A 22,698-nucleotide genomic window follows, 5' to 3' on the forward strand; every position below is an offset into this window, starting at 1 on the left:
TATAGCAGCACAATTTGTAATCGCCAGATCTTGGAAACAACCCAAGTGCCCATCAACTGAGGAATGGATAAAAAAGTAGTGGTATTTCTATACAATGGAGTATTACTCAGCTATAAAGAAGGATCACATTGAGATATTTATCAATAAATGGGCACAGCTTGAGTCCATACTCATTAGTGAAATAAATCAATCCCGCATGTGTGAATACCGAATAGTTTCCCTAATGTAAATAATGATTCAAATATATAAAAATATGTGGTAATCATGATTCCCCATTAGGTGGCCTTGAAGCCTTATAAAGTTTTCACTCATTAATTAGAAAGGCTTTATTCTGGGCTTCTTGATATGAAAATATTTGAAGCTAGAGTATATGAAGTTTTATCCAAATATTTCAAGGAAAAAGACACTATGGTAACTACTATTAAGTCAGGTTATAAGGTGGTGAAGTACTAGGTTGTTGAAACAGTCATGCTGTGACCTCTATTGTTATATTGTTATGTCCTGTTTTATCTCAATCTCCCCCTTATTGTTTAAAAAAATTATTTAGTCATTTCTTATGTTTGTCTTAATTAAAGAAAAAATTCAAAAAAAAATTAGGATATACTGAACCAATAGAGTCCTAGAATAACAAAGGCAATTGTAGGCAATAAAGGCAAGATAGGGAGTATCACAATCTCTATCTTAAAATTATACTATAAAGCTTCAGTCATAAAAAGAAGTGTGGTATTGGCAGAAAAAAATAAAGACCCAAAGACCAATGAAACAGATTAGAAGATGCAGAAATAACTTCAGACACACTAAGCTACCTTATTTTTGACAAAGGTGCTAAGCACATCCTCTGACAGAAAGATAGCTCCTTTAATAAATGGTGCTGGAAAAACTGACTCTGCAAATGCTGAAGATTAAAGTTGGATTGATAACTCCCATCATGCAGTAAATTCAGACTGGATGAAAAATCTAAATATTAAAACAGGAACAATAAATCTTCTGGAAGGTAGAATAGGCAAAATTCTTGAATACACTGGGTTAGGCAAAGTTTTTGTAAATAAAACTCCAAATGCACAGTAACTGTCACAAAGAATCAACAATTGGGTTCTCATCTTATGAAAAAAAAAAAAGCTTTTGCATAGCAAGAGAAACCACCAACAGAGTGAAGATATGTCCCATAATGTGGAAGAAAATGTTTTCCAGCCATACTTCCAATGAAGGGTTATTATCAAGAGCATAAAAAACCCCAAAAATTCAGTCTCTCAAATTTAAAGACCCAGTCCAAAATTGGGCAGCTGAAATGAATACACACTTCTCAGATGAAGGACAATAAACAGCAAATAAATATATGAAAAAATGTTCAACCTTACTGGTCATTCAAGAAATATAAATTCAAACAATACTGAGATTCTGCCTCACCCCGGAAAGAATGGTTATTATTAAGAAATCAAGAAATAACAAATTCTGGAGGGGGTGGGAGAAAAGGAAACCTTCTCTACTGTTGGTAGAAATGTGGACTGGTGCAACTACTGTGTAAATAAGTGTGGAGATTCCTCAAAAACTAGGATTGGAGATCCCATTTGACCCAGCTATTCCCCTTCCAGGTATCTTCCCAGAAAAATTAAAAAACATCATACCACTATGATATTTGTGTACCCATGTTTATAGCAGCACAATTTGTAATAGCTAGGCTTTGGAAACAACCTAAGTCCCCATAAACTTAGGAATGGATAAAAAAAGTGTAGTGTTTGTATACAACGGAGTAATACTCAGCCATAAAGAGGGATAAACTTGTGATTTTTTATAGGTAAATGTATTTAACTTGAAACCATGCTCATTATTAAAATCAGAAATACATGCCTAAGCATCATATTATATCACTAATGTGAGAAGCTGAAAGTAAATACATATATATATATATATATATATATATATATATATATAGTTAAGATAGTTATACTATTGATTTCTCAGGCATCACTGAAGAGAAAGGTTTGTGCAAGTATTGTTTGGACAATTAAATGCAGATATGTTGTATTCTGAGTAACTGATTTGAAGATAAGAATACACAGTGTATATACATACCTTTGGTAGCCCTTAATTATTGTTTTGAAATTTAGCTTTACTTTTTCCCTTTAAAGCCAAATAAAATTAAAAAATAAAACAAACCAAAAAATTCTGTGAAGTAAATATTCCCTTCAAGTTTTCCTTATCCTTTAGGAGAAGGTCAGATTTAATAGCAAATATAAAAGTTCCTCTTTAATGTCACTTTCCTTCACTTGATGAAAATCACTGATAAAGCCCCAGGACACCCAGTACTGAATATATGAGGTGTGATCAAATAATATGAATGTTTAAATTGAAATTTATTGCAGTGAAAGACATTGCATTGTCGTTCTCAAAATACTGTGCCTCACTTCAGTCACATTTATCTCATTCTTGACATTTTCTGCAGCAGTTCTGGAAGTCTTTCTTGATTGTCTTTATAAAATGTGATTTTAAAAAAGTGACTGCTTTTTCTGACTGACACCAAACAGAAAGGCATGCTTATAAAAAATCGTATGGTGTGTTCTCATCTGCCTTATTAACTGAATCTGGCACTATGAAACTTCTGGCTCTTCCCAAAAAATCAAAATGACCCTCAGAGGTAAACATTTTGAATTGATTCAGAACATTAAAGGCAACCATGACAGCATGACTAAAGAAACTCACAAAGAATTTCCAGGGATGCTTCAAAAAATGACAAGAATGATGGGATAAGTGTTCAAAACGAGGGATAGTATTTTGAAGGAATTAATGCCGCTGTATCTTTCACTGTAATAAATTTTAAAAATTTAAACATTCACTGTAGCCTGGCATGGCTAATCGCACCACTCAAGAGGCTGAGGCAGGCGGATTGGAATGAGTTTAGGGCCAGCCTGCGCTGTGTTATGAGTTCAAGGTCAGCCTGAACTACATAAGGCAACAGTGTTTTGAACTAACCCCCCTTTTCACTATAAATCTTATTATACCTCCTATACAGAACTTTGTAAAATTACAGTTAGTTCCCTGAAAACACTCATAAGCATAAGATTTCAAACTAACAGTAGATGCCTCAGGCTGATCTTGAAATCACTATATATATTTCACATTAGGACTACAATTGTGGACCTTGAAGTGTTCAAGGTAATGTAGCTGAAAATATCAAAACAAATTCTTTCCCTTCACTCCCGAAGCATATGCTAGGTTAGATGTACTTCCCAAGTTTATAGCAACACAGTTTGTGATTGCTAAATCTTGGAAGCACTCCAAATGCCCATCAACCAACAAATGGAGAAAATGATGTGGATTTGTTTTATACAATGGACTACCACTCAGACATAAAGAAGGATAAACCTGAGCCATTTATAACTAAATGTATGAACCTTGAGACCATTTTCTTAATTGAAATAAATTGGACACATATGTGTAAATAACGCATTGGCTGTCTATGTAAGAAACTGAAAGTGTAAATAAGAAACAAAACATATAGCAAATATTGTGAAATAGAAAGTAACTGTTCAAAGAAAGGGGAAATTGGGGGGGTGAAAGGGAAAAGAAAAAATGAGAAAAAAAAGGAAAAATAGAAAGTAGGTTTTGCAAATAAGTAGGCGATAAAAGGTTGAAGAGAGGGGAAGAGATTGGGGAAAAAGTTGAATCAAGATATATCATGTATTGGTACAAACTCCCATTGATGAATGGTATAAAATACATATCTAAATTGTACCAACAAATTTAATTTAAAAAACAAAAAAATAAAAACTGAATAAGATATATGCATTTTTCAATCTGCAAAACATTGTTTTGTATTAGAAGCATGCACTAAAAAAGTAGTAAATAAATAATAATCATTTGACAGAGGATAGTCTTTAAAGCACCACAGAGCAATATCCACCAATATTAACTGATGGAATGTATTAATATCTACAAAGTTTAGTTCTGGGTATCAAATATTTTCTTACCCTTGTATGCTCATTTTTCATTTGCATAATATGAATGAAATGGTACTGTATAAAGACAGTTTTCTTTTTGTGGATAATAACTAGCTAAGAAATAAAGAACAAAGAAACTCTTATCAGTCTACATCTGACACTAAGTAAGACTGAGGGACACTTTGGTACCCAAGGGAGAAAAATCTTAAGCCTATCCCTAGCCCTAAACTAATCCTATCATGACATCAGAATGTGAACATTGTGATGCAATAGCTTGTCCGTGAAAGAAAGAGTTAGTGGAATCTTGAAGTAGAGATCAAAAAATAAAGGGCTTTAAAAGTTTATTAGTTCTATAAATTTCACCTTTCTTTTCAAATCCAAAATGCATTGATTTAGTTTTTTTGAGAATGTAGGAGACATGATAATCTTGACATCTTGCACAATTACATCTTTATTGCTACATATTTACACAGCAGCTGATCTTTGGAATGCTCCTAACTAATAGTGAGAAAATAAATGTCATGGTAGAACCAGTGCCCAATGAATGTTATAGTTTAAAGATATCTTATGGAGCTAGCCATGCAAAACTCCCTAACATCCAAAAACAAGCAAAAAGAACTTTACATGTTCTGACAGAGGAAAATTAGAGACTTTGGTAAAACAATTCCTCTCAGTAGGAAGTAACTTTAACATAGTGCCTGGTGTCTAAATTAAATTGTAGGCTAATCATCTTGATAAAAAGAGACCATTATTAAAGTAGGTGGATCTCAGAGGTGAGATATTCAGCCTAGACAGACACCTGCCTGTATCAGGAATTTTGGAACTGCAGGTCAGACAGAGGGATTCACCACCCTGGTGCAGGGATGAAAAGTATTCTGTAATCTTGTCCTAGTGCAGGTGAAAATGATTCACAAACTTTGTGCACATAATCTCCAAGGAGTTTTTATAAATTAAGGATAACAGTATTTTCAAGTTTGAAACTCAGAAAACACTGAGAAGGTGTCCTCTGTCATGGATTGGAGAGCTCATTCTATTAACAGAGTATTTAAGTATGTGTGTGTGCGCGTGTGTGTGCATGTATGTGCGTGTGTGTGTGTGTGTGTGTGTGTGTGTGTGTTTGTGTGTGTGTTTTGATAAATTCAAAGGAAGATATAGGTTTTTGTTGATGGTGAAATTCATTAAAACAGGAGTGGTTTGGATGAAAATTCAGAGCCACTTGTTAAATGAAATTCTGGAAATTGAGCTGCATTCAACTAAGAAAGACACCTAAGTTTGAAAAATATGCTTTAGTAAGATAACATTTACTTGGAGTTTCTGTATAAAGAACTTTTGAGGTAAACTTATTCCAGATTTTGTAATGCTGCATATTATCTTTCATCTTCTAGAATAAAATCAAAATTAAGCAGGATTAGTGCTATCCATCATGATTGGAATAATTGTAGACAAAACAGACATGTTTTTAAAAAAAAGTTTCAATGCACGCCAAGCACTGGGCCAGGCGCTTTCTTAATCTGCCACATTGTACCACTCCTGTAAGACCCTTCTTATAAGCTGATGTCACAGTGGCACTCTGAACCTCATAGAGTTTGTTAATATGCCCACATTCACAGAACTGGTGGTAATATGGGGGAACACAGAATTCTGGTCTAAACTATTCTAGAACTCAGGATGTGCCACACTTCCCAGAATGAGGCTTACCTTGTGTAGTTCACAACACTTGCACATACCACTTTAAGATGAACCCCACAAGACGTAAAGAAGGCCCCTGTGCTCATAACACTGGATGGAAATCCACAACCTAAACAAGAATAGTAAAATAAAAGAAAGATGTGAATATAGGGTGAAAGGAACAATACTCTATGAAAATGTTATCATATACCTATTCCTAATCAAGAGGAAAATGTCCACGCGTTGTGATTCATATAACACTGAACTTTTTTACATAAACTTTTAGAACCAACCTCCTTGTCCTTTTGGCAGAGAATAATAGAGCCATCTGTCATTACCTTGACATGGAAATATCTGTCCTAAGATCTTTGTGTGTATTTTAAAATGGAAAATAAATTAGAATTTTATTTAGGGTCCAAGTACTCAGACAAATATGAAGTAAATGCCATGTTAATACACTTAAAACATTTTAGACTAAAATTCCAGAGAGAAGCAGAGTACAGATGAATCCAATATTATATACTTATTAACAAAAATATTCTTATAATGTTATCATAAATACCAACTGTAAAGTGATTGAAAGACCAAGAGAATCTCATTCATATATTTTAATGTAGTGACATAAGTTTTTCTGCCTTTTATCTTTCTTTTATCTTGCAAAAATTAGATTTTTAGAGGCTCTTTAAAAATGTCTTTTATAAATGGTTTGAGTTAAGCAGGTAGACACACACAAAATCCTATGGTCCAAAATTATAGTCCAACTGACAAGATATGTATTAATCTATCTAGATGTAGATGTAGATATAGAACTCATATACAGTTCAAGAAAAGAAACCTTGTAAAAATATTTTAATGCTGAATTTTATTGAGGCATCATGTGATTAATACCATTTACCTTTGGCCTCTACAATCATAAGAGATGCTCAAAGTGGTGTCTATTACCTTTCAAACATTTATTAGTATGGTTAACTGCTGCTTCTGTGACCTTGATCTATGAGTTTGCTGCATCTGTGCTTTCAATTTTTTCTCTAAGGACTGGTAGTGTAGTGGATTTTCTATGATGTACAACAGTCTCTGGGATTCCCCATGCAAAATTAACATAGTCTGCTAAAAAACAACATACTATTACTTTTTTCCTGAAGTGTGCATACATTTTAGCATACCATGAATATGTATGTTATGTATATATTATATTATATTATATCATATCATATTATATTATATATTTGATAATGAGATAAAGGAAAAGAAAATGTCTCTCAATAACAAATATTATATTCTTTCATTACATTTATGTAAATATTGCATATGTTATTTTACTTCTAAATAGATGTTTGACTTTAAATTTTACTTCTAAATAGATGTTTGACTAAATATTTTACTTCTAAATAGATGTTTGACTTTAAACCTCTAAGAATGTTTTTAAGTTTTCTTTAATCACTTAGAAGATAATTGACAAATGAGAGATTATCAGTTTAATGACTAGGTTTTCTGGTTCTGTTGCACATTCTCAATATCAAGGTCCTTCTGTGACCAGAACTGTATCACTGCAGGGATTGTAGGTAGTAAATAGGTCTAATTTTTGCATCTATGCATAAGTCAAGACAAGAAATCTGACAAATGACTAGAAGAGCAACCACTTGCAAATATAGGAGTCATCCAGAGCTCTAATGAAGGTGGATGCAGTTGAGCCCATAGAAGGATACCAGGTTCTGATACACATAAATGTAAGGACCATGAATGAGTAAGGATGGAATGACTCTTCCAGAACTTTATGTCCTATAGCGTCCTGCCAGAACTTGGTGTCTTAGAGAGTCCTTGCTAACTATTCTCATAGATTCTGAAAGGACTGTGGTCACAGGAGGATAAAAGTGACTCCCAAGTTGGAATCCTGAAGGAGGAAAAACCTCCATGTGAGAGAAGCAGATTCAAATAAGAAGGAATTGGGATTAAAAGACTGTTCAACTCTACAGGTAAGCACTTGAATGCAGACTAAGTAGCACCCACCGAAAAGGCCGCAAGCAGTGACCCCATGCTTTTTGCCCTACGCAGCTGCAGGAAGAGGTGTCTTATTTCTTCCTGGAAAGTCCCAAGCAGGATCTCAATCTGATGAGAGTAGTTGCATTTTTGCATAAGGAAAGGACATAAAAGACAACAGGTAACAACATGAGTATGCTATATGTAATGAGAAGATATCAATCAACAGAAAGAGGCTCCCAGAAGAGAACCCACATTGAGCTCTTATTAGAACCACCAGGCAAAAGGCCATATTCCTATGTGGAGGTCTCAAAAGACAGAGCATCAGGTGTACTTGGCAAGAGTTTAGTTTTGCATGGGGTGCTTCTTGGACAGAACCAATGTCAAGATGTGTCCTTGCTTCTTGTTGAGATGATCTCTACCTGAATTACAGGGGCTCACAGAGCCTCATCCCTGCTGTGTGAGTCCTGTGAGATTCAGGTTGCAGGAGCACTGCAGACATGTGCAGATATCCTCTGCAGGTACTGATTAGGGTGGCTTTTTTTTCAGGTAATGTGACTCAGTCAAGTAGAAGAAACAATCCCAGTCTCTGCTGGATATCAAGGCAAGGACCTACAGAATACTGATTCCAGAGTAGTCCAGTCCTTTTAGGACTTGGCACTAATGATAGCCCTGGAGACCCAGGGCATCTGTGGACTGATTCATTTCATGGTAACTTCCTTTGTGAATACAAGGACTTCAGTATGAGAGGCCTGGAGTGTCATGTCCAGCAGCACCAAGGGAATTCTTGGGGTTGGTCTGGAGTCAAAGTAATGTTCCTGAATGTGGACCAGGAGACGTTTCATATCTTTTAATCAAAGTGGTGCTACGTTAAGCATGGTGTAGCATACATTTAATCCCACATACTGGGAGGCAGAAAAAGAAGGATCACATTTTTGAGCTCAGTCTGGGAAATTTATGAAATTAGCAAGGTTTTGTATCACAATAAAAAATAAAAACGGCTGTAGATGGAGTTCAGGGCAAACATCTTACCTTCAAACACATTATCTGGAAAGTAAATAAGAGAGACATGACTTAGAATAAGTTCTGCCCATCAAGTGACCCTTATTTTGCTCTGATAAAAGTGTGATTGAGAGTTTCCTTGAGATATTTGGGGGAAATGGCTTTATTATTAAGAAATAGCCTTGGCTCTGCAGGTGGCAAACACTTAGGCCTTTTCCTTTTAGTATTCTCACTTATTTTTCATACTGAGCATGAAATCAAGAGTGTTCATATTAGACTACATCTTCAGATGGTGTTTTATTTTGTATTTTGATATAGTATTTATTTATTAACAAAGTTATATAGATTGGGCTCAAACTTGTAGTCCTTCTGTCTCTGACTCACAATATGCAGGGATCATAGGTATGCAGAGTCATACACAGTTTGTGTGCAAATTTAAAGTCATACTGATGGCACTGAGTGGTAAGGAAGGAATCTCTAACTGAGTGCTTACACTTTGAAAAGGACCCTGCAGTGGGTCCTTGGAGGCACCAGCCATAGAAAACAATGTGGACACCTCCAGGGTCTAAAGGAATGGAACCTTATGTCTATGGCTCATATCTTCTGTTAGTTATAGGAGATCCATGGCAGAGCCAGCAAGGCGAGCTGACCTCATACTCCTAGAATGGTTTCAGAAACAGGAAGGCATTGGCCTAGTAGTATATGCCTAATTAAACTGAAATAACCAGATGGTAAAGTGTAAGACACTTAGTGATGAGAAAACCTCTTCCAGAAATGGAGAGGACAGTTTAACGTGAAAGATACTGTGATTCTTAGACAGGTTGGCATGCTGAGATAATGACGTTTCTGAAGATATTTTAAACCCTAGAAAGCTATGCAATGGATGTTTGTTTAGCTTTCTCCTCGCTTATTTGTTGTATTCATTTCCTGTTTTGTTTTGTGTTTTTTTCTGTATCACTTAGTCTTCCCTTGAGGAACTTATTTAATATAAAATATATGCATATAATACAGATAAGAATTAAAACGGTAGGGTTACTATGGCTGCCTGCAGAGACAGCTGTGAAAGAGTACAAAAGATCTTTATCCTCACTGCAGGTCTAAGGGTTCAATCAAAAGTTTAAAGTCTGACACTCACTGCAGAGTCCCATGAAAGTTCCTCTTCAGAGGCTGGAAGGTCTGTCCTGAAATCCTGAAGAATCTGCCCTCGCAGCAGCCTGGAGATTGACATCTGAATGAGATGCTAAAGACTGGAGCATCTCAGAAGAAACAACTGGAACTTTCTTCTACTTTCCCTTTTGATTGTATCCAGATAACAAGTCTATTGGTTGACACTTCCCGCATGCAGAAAGCATTTTCCATCTTCAGTAAATCCATCATCAAGACACAAATAGAGCTACGTTAACCCAATCAACTAGGTGTTTCGAGACCAGATGAGATTGGGTGCATTCAGGGTGGTATAACCATAGATTAGTTGTTTCTTATTCAAGTTGACAATTCAGTTATCTATCACAGTAATTCAACCCAAGGCCTTCACACTGAGCTACATGATCCAGCCATGATTTTTTTCTTTTTTGTTGTTGTTGGTGCTGTTTTGGAGACAGGAGCGCACTAAATTGTTAAGTGTCTCTTTTGAACTAGATCTCATCATTTTGTTAAGTGTCTCCTTTAAACTTGAATGTGTTAACTGTCCCCTCTGAACTCCTATCTATTCTGGGTATGATCTTCTTGTACAGGATCTTGGCTTGTTTCCTCTTGCCTGAACCTCGCTCCATTTTTCAATCCTAAAGGAGGTCATGTCTTTAGTTATAGGTTTAGGCACCATAAAACAGAAGGCATTGTAGGTCAAATCATATATGCAGCCAAAGTAAGGGTCCTGATGGAGTGCTGAACACCCAAGGAGCCCAAGGCATGTATCTCCTGCATTGTCTACATTTCCAGGATGCTCTCAGGGCCTTGCACAGAAGTTCCCCTGCAGTACCTTCTCTGGATACTAAGCAAATTTGAGATGTCTTTTCAGATCAGAAACATGAAGAGGCCCAGTCACAGACAAAAGTGATTGTGATCATTTGCAAACTTGAGAGAACCTCAGACAAAAGAAGTCAGGGAATCTCAGAACTGGACTTATTTCTTGCTGCCACCCTAGTTAGACCACAGAAGAACTGACCGACTATAGTCAGACACAGAGCAAGGATTTTGAAAAGGATCATCCATGGGATCTTACAAAACAGAATGAGCAAAACAGAGTGACCAAGGATGACATTCTCTACAGGGAATCACAAATTATAAGTTAACATAGTATTTGGTATCTGTCCTGTGATTTCCTTGCCCTGTGTGCCTAATGGAATGCTGAAATCACTGTCCTCTTGGTCAGTGAGATTAGCACCTCGGTGTTGGGATGGATCTTGCCTTATTTCCTTTATGATGTGGTCCACATCCTACCACAGCCTCTATGCTGTTCCAGGAAAACCATCATGCTTCCTTCCCTACACTGGCTAAGAATTAGTAGCTACCTCTGAGTGTCTTTGTCTTTGCTCATCATGAGGCACTGACCACCCAGCCCCGCATCATGAATTACTAAAATTGTCTGTTTCTTAATTTCATACTTTTGCCATACTCCCTCATACAGGCAGTTGGGGATCTTGGCCAGGTCCCCAGTAACTTTCAGCATGGAACCTGGCAGAGACCCCCATGTCAAAATAATCTGTTTCTTCTGAAGGTACAGCATCTCATTTTCACATTTCAGGTAACCCACTCTCTGTCATCATATCCACGGTCCTGTCTGACATCCATGACCAGAATCACCATATCCCTTGGACAAAATACTGAGCTCTGTGCCTGTGAGAAATGTAGTCAAATCCATGGTGAGATCCAGGGCTGCACGAATGCTTAAACTACTTAACAGAAAGGAAAGTACCTAGCCTGCTCATCTCCTATCCATGAAAGGGCTTCCCAGGTCTCTGGTCATCCCCAGAGTTGGTTATAACTGGATTCACCACTATTTCTGCTGTAGTAGTTTTAAACAAAATATCTGGTAAAAGTTCCAGTGGCAGAGGAGAAGAAAGATGACTTCCTCTACATGTCCATAGTCAGCTGAGAGCTCACAAAAATGTTCTTGATGAGGAAGGAAGAAATGTTAATGCAGTACCCCATATACAAATATAATATTAAAGAACTATGAAGGGAGAAATGTTGAGAATTCTCCATAAAAGCAACTAAGAATATTTCTCTAACATTCTCAAACAGCACCTGAATTTGGGGTCATAACAGCTGGTCTTGAGGTGATGGAACTCTAGTAGATGGCAAGTCCTACAGCCTTGTCAGTTTACTTGACCTGACCAGTGACACTGGCCTGAACAGTGGCTTCCCATAATCCATCTTCTCCTAGCTCTCCTGGGTGTGATCTTCTTATATGGGCACTGTGCTTGGGAGGAGGATATCTGGCAGTGCTGAGCATGTTAGATGATACGATGGGAACCAACACTTCATTTCTGAGGATGCCAGGAAATGCCTCACCAGAAAATTAGTGCAGGAAAATTACATGAAATATCACCAGGTGCTTGGCAGTTTTCTTCCACATTTTGGATTCCTATGATATCCCAAAGCCTCACGCTAAAACCAACAAGATGAATATGCTGTAGTATTTGACCAAAGTCAATTGTTACATGGCAACTGTGTTTCCACTCCATTATAGAGAGTCCTTAAGAGATAAGAAGAGTGTTCCAAAGCCAAAGTTGTATCCACCCATGGCCCAAGTGACCAAGTAACTCTAAGTCTCAAGTCCAACTCTGTCCACTTGAATACCCAGTGAAGTCTAATCTCAATTCTTCACTTTGTGACTGGAAGGTCTGTTAATCTTTGTTCTTACGTGTGAATAACTTTTGACAATTTTTTCTTATGTATGTCACCTGAACTTTTTGAAAATGCTTATTTAGGTACAAAATGCAATTTTATGAATGTTATAGATCATATCTTCATTTCTGTTTAACACTTATAGTGATATTATATAGATTTATTTTTATTATAATTTGCAATTCATAAAATAACTTTGTATAGCTGTGCCATGGTAATATGGCCATGGAACTGAAATATCAGTAAAAATGGAAAGATTCAGTGAAAGATTAGTATCTGCTGATACATAAAAAAGTAAAATTTGCTCAGATCTTCCTTTGAATTACACCATTTAATTTGACCTTCCTACATTTGAATAATATACATAGATTTCCTTATGTTATCACTTCATGTATGAGATATTATATCACAATGAGTTAAATGTTTTGTTTGTGGCTTGTATTTTATTTGAATTTTAAGTATCTGCTCTTGGGAAGATTTGGTGATTTGACAGGGGTTTTTTAGTCAAAAGAGACATGGAGCTTGCCCATACAGTGATAAGCTTCCGGGTGAAGCTATCATTAAGGAAGCAGAAAACAGGGAAAGGGGCTGGAGATTTAGCTCAGTGGCGCAGAGCCTAATGGCAAGTGACAGGTGGTGAGTTTGATCCCTGGTACCAAAGAAAGAAAGAAAACAGGTCAATTTGGTATGGAGTGAAAACAGCTAATTTTAATGCTAAGCAGCATATTTTGCAGAGTTTATGATTTTTGTTTTGTTTCTTATTGTCCTAAAATCCTTCATATTGTATGATATAATTTCTGGATTACAAATGAAAAATCTAAGCTAGATGGGTGATGAGGTACTATGTAAGTGCATTAGAATAAAAAGCGCCACTCTCTAGTGCCTCCATACAAGATAGATGCAGCCCCACACGCTTTATTTACATCACATGTCTTACTTGAGTTCTCCAAGCCAGGGCCTATGGAGTTCACTTCTCATTAGAGGGTGGGAGGTTCACAGTGTTGTTGATCTTTCCAAGGTACCAGGGCAAGCAAGCAACAGGATTGAGAATAGACTCTTTTTCCAAAACCAACTCTGTTGTATTCCTTTGGTGAGACACATTCCTTATCTCTCAAGTCAGTTTCCTTCCCAACACAAAAAATCAGGTCCCAGTTAATAAAAAAAAAAAAAAGATTGTGTGCTCAAAGTCCTGAAGTGGAATAAATGGAATGATGAAAATTATTTTAGTGTACTAAAATAACTGGACAACTTGAATAATGCAGAGAAAGAGAAACAGGCAACGTTGAATGACAGTATGAGTATTTACATTTGCCATGTTTTATCATCTGAAAAGCCCATGGGCTTCCATATTCACCCTGTTGGACCATGCCTGGGATAGTTAATTCAGTGACAGAGTACTTGCTATGTTTACATAGGGAACTGGATTTAATCATCAGGATTACCAAAAAATTTAAAACTGAAGAAAAGAAAATAACATAACATCAACCCATCCTCCCTATAAAAAATAATCAATCTTTTCAAGTTATTTAATAATCTTAGGCCTATAAAAATATAATACCTAGAGTGTTTTTTTGAACACTTAAATTTCTGGATCTTTTGCCTTATGCAGCTTTCCCATTTCCAAATCTAGGGAAGAGACTAAACATCTTCTGATTTGCAAAAATGTTTACATGGTGCTCGTGTAAGCATTTCGTTGAAAGATTTTAATAACTGGGTTATCCAGGGTAAGAGATGTGACCCTCAAATCCACTATAGGAAGACTTGGAGGATCCACACTCTACAACACTGGAGGTGTCACAAAGGGATAAATCAAGTTAACTTTCACAGAAGGCCCAAGGCGCATGTGCCACTCAGACTCTACCATGTAACTTTTTGAATTTTGAAGGATCTAAAAGGCCAAAGGGTAGAATTCTCAAGTTAGAATAAGAAGCATAGGAATAAAGGTAATAAACCTGAATAACTGAGGACATAAACATGGTGGCCTATAAACATGCTTAATTATTACAGACATGGCATGTCAGTGAAATTACCTGATAAAGTGAACAGACTAAAGATACAAAGCAGGAGGACTTCACATCATTCTAGAAGTGAAATTGAGACCCATGATGACTAAGTGGGACACCCCCCCCCCATAAGACTAAGGGTTTCAAATATTTCTGTCACTATCATTGTCAAAGCCAGATCTTATGTCCTCATTCACGTCTTCTTTGGTGATACAAGGAAAATGAGGATTATAGCATGAAGGTATAAGTTTTATTTGAATTTGAGGAAGCCCACCAGGTGTCAGGTGAAGTGCATTGAAGAACATCACCCACATACCTATATACCCAAAATTCAGTCAAAAAATTCCTAGAATACAGAGATACCTTACAAAGTTTCTAGGCAGAGGTATCTACTATTGTCCATACAAAAGTCACAAGGAAGGGAGTCTAATGACTTGAAAGTAGTGGTCAAATGACAAAAACAGATGGAATACTGAGGATCTCTTGGGAATAGATCTGAGTCACTGATATACGGTATAGTAAGGAATGACCCATTATAACATCTCAGTCTACTTGTTATAGATCTATTTTTCTGAAATCATTGGCAAGTGCATAGCCAGAAAAATTCAGTCTAACTTTCTCCTATTAAGTGGCAGGTAAGCTACAGATTCATTAGGAAGGAGTCCTCTAATGTCAAGTACAGAACAAATAGATTTTGCTAGACTCAAACAAGGGAAATCTAGGTAGGAAGAATAAGTCAGCTGTGTTATCTTTGTTAGAGGAAACAATTATGTCCATTTCCTCCCTTTTTGTATCAGCACTTGGATGCTTAAAGGAGAGCTGTCAAATGATCCTCTCATTTCTTTGCATCTCATCTAATGGTGGTAAAATCATTTTCAGAGCCACTAGACTGGAAGCAGGGATCCTGTACACACCATCACTCTACCAAATACATTTCATTCACTATACATCTTGCACCAGTCCTACAAGGTAGAGCCCCCCCCCCAGAATCATCTCATACAGGTGGAGTCCAAGGCTCATATGGTGTAAGAACCTGTATATGTCACATAGCAGGTAACTTAAAAGCCTGGGACTACAATTATAGTTTTATGTAATCTAAAGCTTACACAGTTCCGCTCCTCACATCCTGAGGCAGAACTTGTTTCTTAGTCCACATTTCTTCCCACTATTACAAAGTCATTATAGACAAGGATAAATCTATACTGTGGTCAAATTCCTTTATTGTAATACATAGTGTGAACAGTAAGATAGCCCAAGTAAGTATGATGTTTGACTAAGGAAATAAAATGTCCTAGTTGGTGGTGACAATAGTATCACATATTTATATGATATCAGATATCTGAAAATAGGGTATCAAGGTGAAGACTCTTTCCTATCATATAAAAATAAATAAACGAACAGAAGGCACATGATATCCTACATCATGCTAGCAAGAAAAGAAAATTGTCAATATTAAGATTTCCTATTACAACCAACCCCATAAACTGAGTCCTCTGTCTTGTGCTACAGATTCACAGAGCTTCCATCACTCTCAGGGCAGAGACACCCTCTCTGTAAAGTTTGGATATGCTATACAGTTGGCAAGGATGTAACATTTTCTAGGAACTCCTTACACCATATGAAAGGAGCTAATGTGAGAACATGCATAAACAAGAGCCACTGAATCAAACAGGGCAACACATTATGGGTTTAAAGAGACTGGTCCCCTGGTCCCCACCTTTGTTCAGGCCCATAGAGGCCAGAAAGAGATCCAGTCTCAGCATCACCTCACTTATTCATCCTTGTTGTGAGGAGCCTGAAAACTTTGGATAAGGAAAGGTTAAGTCATTCGAAGTGAGACAGGAGTTTCAGGATCTGCGGGAAATAAAAATGAGATGCTGTAAAATGGAATGAAAGAAGCAGCACCCAAAACACTGGGCTGCAGCTGAGTCCAGGCCACATTCTTCACCTTCTGCAGCTGTGAGATCCCTGGCCTGATGAAGCATAATGTGTTTTTCAGGCAGGGAGACAGAGCATTAGTCTGAGTGGCCCCCACAGCGTGGGTACTCTTGCTATAGAAATCACACATAGTAGGCCCAAGGAGGTTCAGTGAAGTCTGAAGCACATTCTTTAGTCTGAGAAATAGCACTCTAGGAGTGAAGGGAAAGTTTGGATCTGCAAATAACATGTTGTATGTTTTTCTTTAATTCTTCATTTACTTCAATACCTTCAAGATTTACTTAGTTAAGAGGAGTGTTTGTAGTTTTAAATGTGCCCATTTAGCCGACTCATTTAGTTTCCATATCTGCGTTACTTGACAACATGGCATATACATCTTCTCTTTCTTATTTTTAACTGTACAAGTTTTTTAGTTCTTAACAACTTACTGATAATCATCATTGTCCTTTGTGGCTGTTGAACAACATACTCTATCCTGAATAAGGAGTTTATTTGTATTGCATAAACTTAACTTGTACAATGCCATGTTGATATACATGTATAATAAAATTAATGTAGCTAAGTCATTTACCATACCTTTGATTACATACCAGTATAATTTTGTGATAACACCTAAAGTCTACACTGTCAGTAAATTTGCAGAATAAAATTCAGTTTTATGTACTCCAGTTCTCATGCTGCACATTAGACTTCTAGAGTTCTTCATCCTTTATGACTGTAAATTTATAGCCTTCATCAATTTTTCTACACCCCACACCCACCTCTAATACTCTTTTATTATCTGTTTTTATGTTTTCCTATTTTCCTTCCTTTAGGTTCAACTCATAAGGGTCCAATGCTATATTTTTCTTTCCATACCTAACACATTCCACATAGCATGAGTTCCTTTGGTTCATCTCTGCTGTTGAAAATGACAATATTTCCTTTCTATTTTTAATAGAAAAAAATAATAAAATAATGGTACAGAATTTCATGACAATATAATAGCAAATTAACAATGGTTAATATATTGTCAATTGTTCTTTTTAAAGTAGTTTCCTTTTTGAAAGGTAATGTTTTATTGCATATATATATATATATATATATATATATATACTATCCATTTTTGTAACCTGTGGTTGCATAAATTTGTTTGTTTTTTGTGAGGGGAAGAGTGCCGCCATGGTCATAGGAGAATAAATATCTCCATGAAGTGGTAATTTCATGTGTTTCTGGTATTCTTTAGAGGGGGAATTACTGGTCTACATATAGTATAATTTTACTTTTACTTTTACTTTTAATTTTTTATGAACCTTGAGACTGTATTCCATAAAGGCTCTAATAGTTTATTTTCCTGCAACAGTTTGTAAATGTTCCCCTTGCTCTACATGCCTTTCAAATTTCCTACCATTATTTTGTTTTACTTTTCATTTTTAATAATATTATTGCTAATGGGTATGCAAAAATTATATTTTGGATTGTAATTCCAGTACACTTAAAGTACTGATACCCATTACTGTGCCTAGAGTCTCTATTGCTTTTGCAGAGCAATGATATATGAGTAGTGCTTTTCTGAAAACACTAAAAATACAGTTTTAAAGTCTTTGAAATCAGCAATGAAAAAATAGGAAGAGGTTTCCTATTCTTGGATGATACAATTTGCTTTAGTATTTCTTGAAAACAAAAATATCATACATGTGAATATGTTTAGGCCATTCAAGTACACAGAAGAAATTGAATACTAATTTGCTGGTTAGTATACTGTTTTATTTATTGTAAGGGGAGCCTTAAGGGATATGTGTAGATTTTTTTATGCATAGACTGAATGAGATGTGGGGCCCAAAAAACCTTAGGAAGTTGTATTGTTTGTACCATATGTAGAATTACACCATAGAGAATAGTGTAGGAAGGAGAAGCTATGGACTCAGTTCAGTACAAAATGAAATCCCAGGACTCACAGAATGCATTCCCTTTTTTCAGGAATTAGGCATATCTCAAATGTATCTATAAGCTGAATACCAGCATCCTATGAACAGGACCGTAGTTCTGCAAGGGGGTGGGGCTTGTGGATGAAAGTGGAGTCAATTTGCAGACACTGAGCACTGGGGAAATTATCTGTTTCCAAATAAGAAGGCTCATAGAGCACAGCCTCTGATGTGAGTAAGGTCAGGCTGAAGCATGGCTGTGATGGGCAGATTTCCTCTTTAGGGATCAAGTGAGAGTGGACTTGGATTGGAGGTTTTGTGACTCAGGTGAGTAGAAGTAGGAATCCTAAGATCTAGTGGATATCAAGATGAGAACCTAGTTAGTACTGTCTCCAGAACCATGTGGTTCCTTTAGCACACCCCGGATGATAGCCCTAGAGACTTCAGCATCCAACTGGATGAGTTCAGTCTTCACTATCATTATGAAGGACTAGAGTAAGTGGGTTGGTTGGGTGGGCAGCGGGTGAATTCTCAGGGCTTAAAATAAGGTTCCTGACTATGGATTGAAAAAACCACCATATTTTCAATTTTAAGTGTGCTCCCACAAGTTTTCCTATTTCCCTCAGTCCTGAGAGTTTGTGAGCCAGATCTTCAATAAATAAATGTGGATTGTAAGTCTATCTCAATGGGAAGATATTGATCCCAGGATAACCATGGGCATTTGGTGGAAAGTCTGATCCAGAAAATCAGTTTATGCATGGAGGTGGTCTTTAATTATGTAACAGTGGAGTGCTTGACATGCAGTATTTTGGGTGATGAGAGTGAGAAAACACCTAAAAACCAGTAAATGTCATATCATTTGCTCTATGGACCCCAGGTATAATTAATTGTGTTACTTAGTTCTAGCATGAATCCTATGTTCTTGAATAGTTATACTGTTTCCCCACCAGAGTGAAGAGTAGAAGAAGCTGTGGTGCTCAGGGTCCTTATCACTTTACTCCCTTTTACGTTCTCAGTGAGCTTCCATAACTTTTTCATCAATGTCCCATACATATTGAAAAGAGACATTACAATGAGAGAATCCAAGGAACCCCTGTGGCATTAAGATTAGAGATACAATAAGAAGTCTTAAGAAGTAGAGATGCAAGCTACTCATCAAGATAAATGTTCTGTCCTGTGGGAGTAGTTTTTCAATTGTGGAATTGGGGTCTAGGCCCTCCTCCATTTGCACCTGGTGAGTGAGTTTATGTAAGGTATAGGGATATTCTAACCATTTTCCAATAGCTTGTTTCCATGCCTCTGTCGCAATTGATAATGCTCAGAGTGAGAACTCAGTTTGATGTAATTTGGTCATTTTGGAAGTAGATGGCAGAGCTTATCATTTCTCTAAAAACAATAAAGGGAGAAGTGTTTCTTCAAGGGAGAGTATTGAAGTATTCTCTGGCAAAGTTGTCTTTTGGCCATCTGTGAGGTCATAATTGCTAGCAAATGAAACTGTGGTCAAGAGGTCAAAAGGCTACTGCATTAGTCACTATGACCATCATTCCCTTTGCCCACTCTTGTGTCCCTGAACCCTTTAGCTATAATGAAAAATTGGAATCCCATAATTAAAAAGAAATCCAAATACATCTTGAAATGAAAGTGAGGAGTAGCTGCCAGACCCTTTGTTATGTATCAAAGGACAATCAAAGTTAAAATAGAGCAGAGTCCCAAGAAGCTATGTTGGAGCAAGTAGTCATTTAAGTATTCTTTTAGAGCCCTATTTGCAATTAACCCTGAACTCAAAGAAGCATTTTAAACTACAGCTAAATGGTCATTTGCCTATCAAGTTGTCTCCAACATTTCCCCCTACATTATCCTCATCTAAGACAGAAAATTTTACTTGATTGTAGTGACCCTCATCCTTGCATCTCTAGAGAAAGAGGAAAAAAAAAAGGACCATTGCTGACAGTCAGAGTAGAGAGAGGAGTTGGGACTAATGATCTGAGAGACAATGATGTAGTCCTTCAGCAACAAGAAGCAACAAAAAATTTAGAAGAAACACCCTAGGCTCAACCAAACCAACAAGAAAATTATTAAAGCATATGTATTTCTTTTCATAAACTTCATCCTCTAAAAACTTTTTCAGGGTACTTGTTCTTGCTAGTATTGGTGCTCTTTCCTCTTCTCATATTGGTATGGCAAAACCTTATCCTTATTGGATAAAATCTCATACCAAAAAGTCTTCATACTTATAACTTCATATTTTATTCTCTATCCTAGTAACTGATTTCTTTCTGCAAGAAACCTAATAGCTATTTAGATTTTAATATGTCCTTATGATGCATTTTATCCCTTTTATCTCAGAATGAGTTTATACATGTTTACATTCCAATTGGGACTGGCTAGCCAACACAACTCTAAGTGGCTTTGAGTAGCATTATTCTTATCTTAACCCAAGTAGTAAGCAACACATGAGCAAGTTAACCCTGTAACTGTGATGTGAAAACTATCTCAATGCAAGAGAGATATTTTAAATGAATAAATTAAATAAAAAGTACCAACTCAAGTTGGAATCAGAAAGTAAATGTATCAGTCAGTCAAGTTTTGCCCCAATGAGCCCCTGTTAACTCCTCATAGATTTCTGGGAAGGTATATTGCTCTCCTTGGTATCCCCAAGAGAGGAGTTAATACCAGTTTGGGTATTCATTAAGACTCAATGTAGGCTGATACCTTTTATGAGCCATTTTTCCACCAACCTAAGAAATGAAAAACAAACTTTGCCTGAAATCCTCTACTTATATGACATTCAAGAGGTTAGGATAGCAATTTGGCAGATGAGAGTGATGGAAGAAGACACATTTGAGTGACAGGAAGAATGTGACACAGAAGGGAGATAAAAAATTACAGGCAAGACTGTCATAACTCTAATGCAACCAGGGCAAAACATTTAGGATGCAAGAAAAGATTATGTGACAAAGTCATTTTATTTTTTATTGCACAAACATAAAAGATAACCCTATCAGATGCATGGAAGTTATGTTTAGCCTGGCAGAGCCTACAATGCTCTGTTTCATGACTCAACTATCTTTTCCTGGGAGTATTTCAAAGCTGTGGATGCAGTAATGACTTTTAACTATGTGACCTCTTGGGGGGGGGACTATGTAACCTCTGGTCACAAAAGTTCAGCCAGACAATTAAGATGAAAAAAGATGAAAGGTCTTTCCAGGAAACAAAGCTAAGCTGGATAAAGGTGATCTGTTCTAATTCCTACCAGGAAATAAAAAAGTAATATGTCTAAGGACCATCAGACACAGACAACCAAGTGTATCAAAGACAGAGGTGATGTCCTACTAGGGAGCCCAGGAAAATAGGACCCTATAGAACACAGGACTGACTGGATGTGCCTCACACTTGGGTTGATATTGTGATTCTGTGGAAAGTGAAAATCTTTGTGTGATGCAATGAGCGTCAGGTCATTAGAGGAAAGATTCTCTTTATGGGACAGAACAGAGAGCAGCCCTCTGAGGACTTCAAGGAACTCCTACTCTAAATCTTCAAAGGTCCCACACAGTCGCTCTCTATGTCAGCTGTGGGTAACCCAAGGTACAGACATCAGATATGTCCCTAAATTCTGCATCAAGAATATTAGAATTGTAAGGTCTCAGTCTTAGTCTGAAGGGTCAGCAGGGGCAGGAATTGTAGCTCCTTGTAGTAATCAAACAAGAGACCTTGAGAAAGTGCCAAATTTTGAGAGATAGTGAAGGAGAGGCCAAAGTCAAGTTGAAGGCCACTATTGACCTACTACTCAACTGTTGCTTTACCTTGTTTAATTTTGTCTCTTGATATTACCTAATTTTCTTGATAATAAAGCAAAATACCCAGTGCTCAAAACTTACAGTAGGAAAGTTTTTTTGATTGAAGTTTGTAGAGGTTTAAATTCATTGTGGGCTGGCTCCAAACCAGGGTACGTGGAAGAAGGGCATTTCAGAGGAGAAACGGTTTATGTCAGGCAGAAGGGACCAAAGCAGTAAAACAAGAAGCAGGAAGTGACAAACAGCAACTCTTTCTGTCTCTTATATTCCATCCAGACTATTTTGCTAGGGTGGGTAGCACTCACATCAAAGTCGGGATACCCTCAATCCTAGCATTGTACCATGAATATATCCCAGCATCACATTTTAAATCCTAGAGTCACACACTGTAGGTCCATCCACCTCCAAAACGTTCCACTAATGTCCACATGAGTCTATGAGCAGACTTCTAGATACACTATAACACTGTTACGTGTGTGCTTTTTTGTTAAAGTTCAAAAGAATTGTAGAATTCAAACAATCCTCATTTCCTTTAACTGATTTAAGAATACAAATAAAACTAAATACTAATGAATTACATTATTTGTTCATTGGCTTATATATCTTCATCTTTGAGTCTCTGCTC

Source organism: Cavia porcellus, unplaced genomic scaffold, assembly GCF_034190915.1.
Source record: "Cavia porcellus strain 051 isolate PalLab524CR breed Dunkin Hartley unplaced genomic scaffold, mCavPor4.1 scaffold_33, whole genome shotgun sequence".
Lineage (NCBI taxonomy): Eukaryota > Metazoa > Chordata > Mammalia > Rodentia > Caviidae > Cavia > Cavia porcellus.